This window comes from Idiotropiscis lumnitzeri, unplaced genomic scaffold (assembly GCF_059441095.1).
Source record: "Idiotropiscis lumnitzeri isolate Australia: NSW breed Sydney's pygmy pipehorse unplaced genomic scaffold, RoL_Ilum_1.0 HiC_scaffold_30, whole genome shotgun sequence".
Lineage (NCBI taxonomy): Eukaryota > Metazoa > Chordata > Actinopteri > Syngnathiformes > Syngnathidae > Idiotropiscis > Idiotropiscis lumnitzeri.
The window spans coordinates 458,953-467,647 of NW_028283568.1; the positions used below are offsets into that span (position 1 = coordinate 458,953).

General features: G+C 39.2%; 1 long non-coding RNA gene across 1 annotated transcript; it reads left to right on the forward strand.

Moving 5' to 3' along the window:
• Positions 1-988: 988 nt before the first annotated feature.
• LOC148315951 (uncharacterized) lies at positions 989-3,540 on the forward strand. Its single transcript, XR_015840493.1, has 3 exons — positions 989-1,158; positions 2,696-2,815; positions 3,423-3,540. It is a non-coding gene; the product is annotated as an uncharacterized LOC148315951 (long non-coding RNA).
• Positions 3,541-8,695: the final 5,155 nt, after the last annotated feature.

Here is an 8,695-nt window from a genome sequence, read left to right on the forward strand (position 1 = left end):
TCTGGTATCACGATAGCTTGAGGATTTTGTAATGATTTTAATTTTTTTAATCATTGGTGACGACAGACAAATAAGCAAATTTTCACGCTTTTATTTTTAAATATCCAATCAGATTTTGATGGGACCACATTTGTTTTTCCGGTTCCGTCGCCACGCGAGTGGCTCCCTGCTAGAGCAGCACGGCTCACTATTTGAGCCTTTTTCGCGTGTTTTTCCCTTTACCCAGTTTTATTTATTTTACCTCATCGCAGCAATGGACATCCAAATTGCGGTGGTTTTATTGCTGCTGAGGGCTGTTTTTTGCGTGATCGTGTCCGGAGATGTCACTGGGAGCTACGGATCAATCGTTTACACAAGAGATCAGCTGTTAGCACTTCGTGCTAACCCCGTGCCGACTCCCGGAGCGAGACCCGATATCCCCCACGAGTTGAGGAGGAAGAGACGGGGGATGTCGCGCGGGGGCGAAACGCCAGGCAAAGAGGAGGCGTGACCACCCCGTCCTCCCGTCCGTTTTTATGGGAAATGTTAGATACCTTCCCAAGAAAATGGACGAGCTAACAGCGCTAACGCGGCACGAGAGGAACTTCCAATGAGCTAGCTTGCTGATGTTCACGGATTCATGGCTAACAGAGCTAACGCCGGACACCGTTGTGGAATTTGACGGCTTCCAAATACTACTTGCGGACAGGACACTGGAAAGCGGTAAGAGGAAAGAGGAGGGCTGGCTGTGTTTGTTAATGATAGATAGTGTAACCCTAGGCACATCACAGCTAAGGAGCAACTTTCCAGTCGGGACAATGAGCTGCTAGCTGTTAGCATGCGTCCATACTTGACAAGCATCGCGAGTTAACAAGGACGCGCACGTAACAGGTGCGTGAGTAAACTGCTTAAAACTTTGATCGTCATTCGGCTGACCTACAAATTGAGACGCTACAGTCAGTTTGACGTTTTTGTTTGCTTCATTGTGGATTGACATGGAGGAACAAGACAGTGGAAAGCGGACATTAAAAATGACGGAGAAAAGCTGTAGAAGATCACAAGCCTAAACGGATGCAGGCACGCAGCTGCAAATTTGCTCAATTGACCTCCATGCAACGTCAAATTGAACAATTGATGGAGGATGATGCAAATGTTGACGATCAATTTAGCTTTGTTAAGGTAAGATATTTTATTGACAATCTAACATTAATATGCAAAGAACATGTACATTAGTACGAAATGTAAAAGAAAATTGTGGTGGGGGGGTGCGAATTGTTTTCTTCTTGGTAGGGGGGGCATGACAGGAAATAATTGAGAACCACTGGTCTAGTCACACACCAGCTCGGGTTCATTCCCTACCAGAGAAATGACATTCCATGTCCCCAGAGCTAGGCGCTTTATGTTGCCGGGGATTGGACTGCCTTTGACTGCCTCCTAGCTCAAAGGAAACCCAAATTCTTTGGTCCCGCCCACTGGTAGTGAGCCGAAGCCCTTGTATTAAATAATAAATAAATACATAAAATAAAAAAATTAATAAATTTAAAAAACGGACCGATCCACTGCTTGGGTTAGTTTGACCCACCTTGAGATCCGTTCCCACTCAGTGACAGTGTCTACAAGCCACTGCCACCAGGCCAGTGAACCCAACGTCCAGGCAGTGACAAAAAACGTGATCAAATTACATTGCTCATCATAAGGTGTTTGTGAGACGCTCTTTGTATGTTTCCTCAATTAAGACCTGTTTTCCATTGGTGTATTTGAAAAAAGTGGTGAACCTGTTAAATTCACTACAAAACGTTAAGAAGATGAAAGTAATGTTTGAAGGAATATTATTTTTCTATCGACGTGCCGGCGGGCGGGCACAGATAGAGAGTGATAAAGCAGCACCACCCGCGCGGGGCGTGCTGACGAAAAGGCAAGCGCTCCTCCTCTCATCGCGTCCTTATTAAGACAGAAAAAAGACGCTGTTGAATTTGACCTATTCGCAGTTCGAGCAGGTGCTTAACGCTGGAGAATATCACCACTTCGAAGTTCGAACTGCTGTTGAAACGGAGAGGTAAGTGTTTTTCGTTGGGTTTTTTTCAAAACATGCGTCGAGTGCATTTGTTCATAGTTAGAGATAGTTGTGTGGAAAACACTATACAAAGTAGCACCATGGATGTGGGCCTACAACACTGGCCTAGCAAACATGTGCTCCTACATCGACATAATTGACGAGCTCCAGTTAAGCATTGAATAATTATAAAACGTCATGGTGCTTTTACTCATTTAAAGAACTAAACCGACGCGTATTGTCATCCGGTGGTCAGGTTTGCATTGAATGTGAGCACGAGGGACGCTAGCTTGTTGCGTTAGCTTTGCGGAGCTAACAGCTTGCACTTTTGTTATAGAACCACAGAATGCAAGTACCATGATAATTTCTGTCATTAATTTTTGTGTAAGACACGATGTTCACTGGTTAATTACATGATTCTTAAAGCAAAGGTTACTGTGAATGCAATTTTGGTAAGATTTTTGTAGTCACACTGCATAAATCTGTCTGTGTCTGTTGTTTAAACTTCAATATAAACTATTATGGTTGAAATCGTTAATTGGGATGGAGGAATTGATATTTTTTTAATTTATAATTTATTTTTCTTACACTGATATTGTTAAAACTCCATTTAGCCCATAGTATTAATAATTCTCAACACAATACTGTCTTTTTTCTTTATAGAATAAACAATGCCTTCCCTGAGATGCAGGAAGTCCCCAAAGCAGGATACTATTGAACATGCAGTCAAGGGTCTGGACAAGACTGCAGAGTTAGAAGCGAAGTATATAAACTAATTTAAAGGTATGATGTTAACGCTTTTGCTAAGATATATTATTGTTTTCTGATAACCAAGCTGACATCGTTTTTTAAGTGGTTATTTTACATTAAGAGTGTCTTGACCTTTTCTTTTGCCACTTTTGTCAGTTTCAAGTTATTTCAGTGAGTGTGAAACCTGATGGTAGGAGTTCTATCTAAATTAAGGCTGTACTTGATGACGCCCTCCGGCATTTTTATACCACAATAGACCGGTGAACAAGTCCGATATTGATAGTCTAGTGTAAAGCACGTAATACGTCACAGAGATCACGTGACGCGATCCAATATGACTGTGTACAGTGTATGTCATTGTTTTGAAACTAAATAATCTTAAAGTTTTTTTTTTACGTAACCAGGTGCAATTGACATTTGTACTTTCAGTCCTAATACATACTGGCTAATGCAATGCTGGAAAATGAATTTTGGCTGGTCTGTTCCTTTAAAATCATAAAGAAGGGCTCTGCTCTATCCCTCACAAGAAGCAATGTTTCAAACCACCCTACATTAGTATAGTGGCCCAAATGAATATGATGACTCCTTATTTGTGTGCTTAAAAATATGACGAAGCTAACTTGATTTCCCTGTTAACTAGGTCGAGGAGTATTTACCAAGGCCCCTTTCAGGAAAGACGACTTTATTCTTTATTATGGAGTACAGAGGAAAATTGATAGATTCTGATGAATCTCAACGCAGGAAGATGGATGGAAGAGGCACTGTCTTTTTGTTTGACTTCCGCCGGCAAGAAAAAACTTGGAGGTGAGGCAAAGATTGAGATGTTATCTTATTTTTGTTTTTATTTAAAAAAATAAACACATACTCATCCCATAAGTGTTAGGGGAAAAATCATTCTCTAAGCAAAAATGTATAATTACTTTTATTCATGCGTTGAATCTGTACAAATGAAAATATAGATCATGAAGTCTCAAAGACAAGCTGTTAATAGGGTCTGATTCCAATAGAAATTTCTTGTATGATTTGATTTAGATTTAAAAATTGTGGATTTCCTATTTTTATGTTTTGTGTACACAAGATTGTCTCAAAGATTAATTTCTGACATTGATTGAATAATTGTTTTTTTTTTTTTTAATCTATTTTAAGTGTTGATGCAGCTCAAGAAGATGGCAGTCTGGGAAGACTGGTTAATGATGACCACATGCACCCCAACTGTAAAATGAAGAAGATGACAACAGAGGACAGACCACACCTCTGTCTGTTTGCGCTCCGAGACATTGATGTTGGCGAAGAAATAACTTAAGACTATGGACCAGCTGGCCTTGGAGAACACAGGTTTGTAAGATGCATCTTTAAGTACAATAACAGAGCCCACTTGTGGTGTTCTGGTGATGTAGTTTCCAATTAGTTTGGCAATCTAATAAATGTATGTGAAGTTTCTATGGAAGTTGAACATGATGACTGACTGGGGGAGTTCTCCATTGTCCACTATCTGTAATTCAAATTTGTGGGTCTGAGTCAAAGTTTGGCTCTGCAGGAACAACGAACTGGTCAGGGAGTGACAGTATTACAAAGTTCTGCGTTACTCCTTTCTGGGCGGTGGCCCTGTTAGGCCATCATATGCCATATTGCAAATATCCCCATTGTGGGACTAATTAAGGACATCTTTATGTTGTGGTTTCCCTACCAGAACCAGCACCAACCCTGTATATTCATGATATAAAACACTGTTTCAATTTGATATTTAGCCTTTCTATACTGTAAAAATAGAAGACCCCAGGCTTTCCTGCGCGCCCTTGCCCAATTGGTGGTGTTCAGGAGACAACCTGGGACTGAAATATCAGTCACAACCAGTGTTGTTTTCGTCACTGATGACTATGACGAAAATACTTCGTTAACGCCCCTTTTTTAATGACGATGACAAGCTATACGAGGTTCTTTTATGACGAAAACATGACGTGATGTACATGAATTTTTTTCGTTGACTAGACAAAATTGTTAGCATGTGGTTCATAAATTATTTTATGTTGCTTTTAGTGAAATAAAGCCACAACAGTTGCCCAACAAAATGTTTTGCTTCTCTGCTTATTTTGGAGCAGTGAGTATTGATTCCACTGTTGCCACTTTTTTCTGTTTGTAATGAAGAATCCTTAGTAGTCCATCCAAAAGTCTTTGTTATTGGGTGGAAACCTTGAATGCCTTGTTTTAACTCAAATGGACTTAAACCCATCCATCCATCCATCCATCCGTTATCTGTACCGCTTCTCCTCACTAGGGTCGCGGGGGGTGTTGGAGCCTATCCCAGCTGTCTTCGGCAGTAGGCGAGGTACACCCTGAATTGGTGTCCAGCCAATCGCAGGACATGCATAGACGAACAACCATCCACGCTCACACTCATGCCTCGGGGCAATTAGAGTGTCCAAGCAACTTGCCATGCATGTTTTAAGAATATGGGAGGAAACCGGATTACCCAGAGGAAACCCACGCAGGAAGGCCGGAGCCAGAATCGTACCTACGACCTCAATATTGTGAGGCCATCATGCTAACCAGTTGGGCCACCGTGCCGCTTGGACTAAAACCTTTGTGAATAAATTGACGAAAACTAGGGTAAAACTTTTTTTGCGTTTCCGTCGATTAAAACTGGACTAAAACCCTTTTTTTAGTTTTCGTTGACTAAAACTGGACTAAAACTATAACGAATTGGGATGACTAAATGTGATGTAAACAAATCAGCACTTTGTCCAAATGACTTGGACAAAATCTAAAATGCCTGCCAAAAACAACACTGGTCACAACACGTGTCTACAGAAGATTAATTGGCATGGGCGAAATTAATTAGTTTTATTTCATTCATGAGCTTATGTTTTGTTTTGGGTGGCTAAGGCTTAAAATGTGTAAAAATCTAATCCAACCTCAAATATAATTAATTCAATAAATTTATGATGCTACTAAAACATCGAAGCAGCCTCCTCCAGGCTTTACAGACTCAGAAATGGAGGTATGCGTATCGTGTGCTCATCCTGTCGTGTCTCGAGATGTTAAAATTGCAGTTAGATAGACGTGTGCTGATTAGACAAGACTTCTAATATATCTGGTGTCACAGGATATTTGTCAGTGAATGTGTATGTCTGGTTTGAGGCTCACTCAGCTTTTTCTTGTGTTGTGGGGTCCAGTTGAGTTGAATTGCGAGTCAGGTATGTTGGCCATCTGACACCCAACTGTCAGGTTTGCGTTCGTGGGGACCCCGTAGAGCCATTTTTATTGTTGACATAAATCATAGCTAATCATCTTTTCCTTCATTATCATATGAAATACAGTTAGGAGTTGTATGTGCCTTTACTATGTTATAATCTTAGAACCTACCAGCCACTACAGCTGTCCGACAAGAAGACTTTTGGCTGTCCTGTGCTCCATTGCGGCCCTGGTGGCGTTCAAAAGACAACCTGTGACTGAAATATCAGTCACAACATATCTCTACTGAAGATTAATTGTCATGCGCTAAAGTAATTGGTTTTGTTTCATTCGTGAACTTGTTCGTTAAAATGTGTAAAATTCTGATCCATTTTCTTTTTTTTAATTCATTAAATTAATATTCAACTTGTTCATTAGGATGGAGGACAACCGACAATGACTGAATCGGCTGAGGTTGATGCCACCAGAACATCGAAGCAGCCTTCTCAAGGTTTGACAGACTCTGAAAAGGAGGTATGCGTATCATGTGGTCATCCTGTCGTGTCTTGAGATGTTAAAATTACAGTTAGATAGACCTGTGCTGGTTGGACAAGTTTTCTAATATATCTGGACATAAATCGTAGCTAATAATATTTTCCCTCATCATCATATGATATACAGTTATGCGTAGTGTATGTCTTTACTATGTTACAATCTAAGAACCTACCAGCCACTACAGTTCTCTCATTGGGAGACTTAAGCTTTCGTCAGGCTGTCGACTGCTGCATTGCCCTCTTATTGGCTTTAAGTACACAACCTGTAACTGAATTATCTGTCAGAACAGAACCTATGTGTCCACAGCAGGTGATTTGGCATGTGGATTCTTCAGATTTTTAGAAAATAGGTAAAATTGTGATCAAAAGTTTAAAATGTATAAAATTCTGGTATAGTTTGCAATAGTATATCTATTAAATCATTTCAAAACTTCTTAACAAGGATGGAGAACATTGGCTGTGACCGAATTGGTTGAGGTTTACATTACCAGGACCATTGAGCAGCCTCCTCGGGATCTACAAATTTAGGAATGAAGATATGCATCCCATGTTACAATCCTGTTATGGCCCGAGGTTTTGAAGTTGCAGTTACATATTGGGCTGGGCGATATGGCTGATAAGTACATAGCGATATAAGTATTTCATATGGGTCCATCGATACACATTGAATTCTTTTTTCATATTATTTTATTCATTATTTTTTTTATTTTCCAATATTTTCACTGCCCTGTTAAAAAAACATTTAATGTAGTTTTCCTCCCGGGAGCTTTTTGTTACGGTCAATTAAGTGTTTTTGTTAAATATAGCTGCGTAGAATAATTATATGCATTATTATCGTACCACAATGTTTTGGTTTTGCAAATAATTTCCTAAAATCATTCTAATTTTGTTATTACATTATTTTGTCATAATATCATTCATCAATATTTTAGTTTTTTTTTTTTTCAAATAGAATTAAGACCTTTTTCTGTGCAGATTCCTCTGGGGATTAAGTATTTAATGGGTTCTCAATTTTCTCTTGGACTCTGATGCAACCCAGTCTCCTCCCTTGGACAAAAAATATGGGCTGAATCTTCCTTGGAATAACGACACAGATTCTGACGAATCATTGTCAAATCCTGCCCCTGAACTTTGTGCCTCAGACCCAGACCATATTACTATCCCAAGGCTCAGGAGGACCAAAAGTATACAGGTAAACAACCCATATAGATTTCAGGGAATCTTACAAGCAAATTGCATATATTTTATTGGTCTCCTGCCTTCTATCCTTTATATTTCGTTGTTGTTGTTGTTTTTTAGATTAAAAAAACAGGCTGACTTTGGAATGGATAAGCATTATTACTCCAACTCAGATGACAGTGGAGATGAATATATTCCGGATACAAGTGAGGCCTCTGATTCAGACGGAAGTGAATCTTTGAAAATTGTGGACCCTCTCTTGAAGTCTAAGAATGCCTTCAGAGATTTTTCTCCCACACCACGAATCTCAAAAGCCACCTCAACGCAGGTTGTTAATCAAGGGCGTTCACCCGTTCGGAGGAGTAGCAGCACTGGTGTGATTCTTGAATTCTATGGCTCTTCAAATATTTGTGCAGTTTAACACAAATCATCCAAAATAGAATTCAAGCACATCTGTGACAGAAATTCAAATTCAGAAGTCAAAGAGAGAGAACAAAAAAAAAAATCTAATGCTGCGCTTCTTCCGAAGACATATACTGTAAACATTAAATGTATGTTAGGACAATCTTGAAAAAAGTATTAGAACACCCTTTACTTTTATTTCTTGTTAATTTTATTAACCAAAATATGTCCATTTTTATTACAGATTAATGAATACAAAATTAAAACTCTAATCAGCTACTTTTTAATCGTTATATTCTTATAAACAAATGTTATACATCTGTGTGTTAACTTATACAAGAAATGACGGAAAAGCAAGGGTGGTTTAGTATTTTTTTATCGTATATAGTCTGTATAATATCTTTAACCTATGCTGATGCTGTTTAATACTGATTTAAATAATAATAATAATGTCATAATCTGTTGGTTTTACATGAACAAAACCTTTCAAGCACTTTTTAAAATTCTAAATACTACCTCTTGTCAGTAAGTTGGTTCACAGCACTGCCTTGGAGTGAAAGTGTGTAGTGCTGAGACAGTCGGTATGTGCTGAGTCGTCTGACGTTTG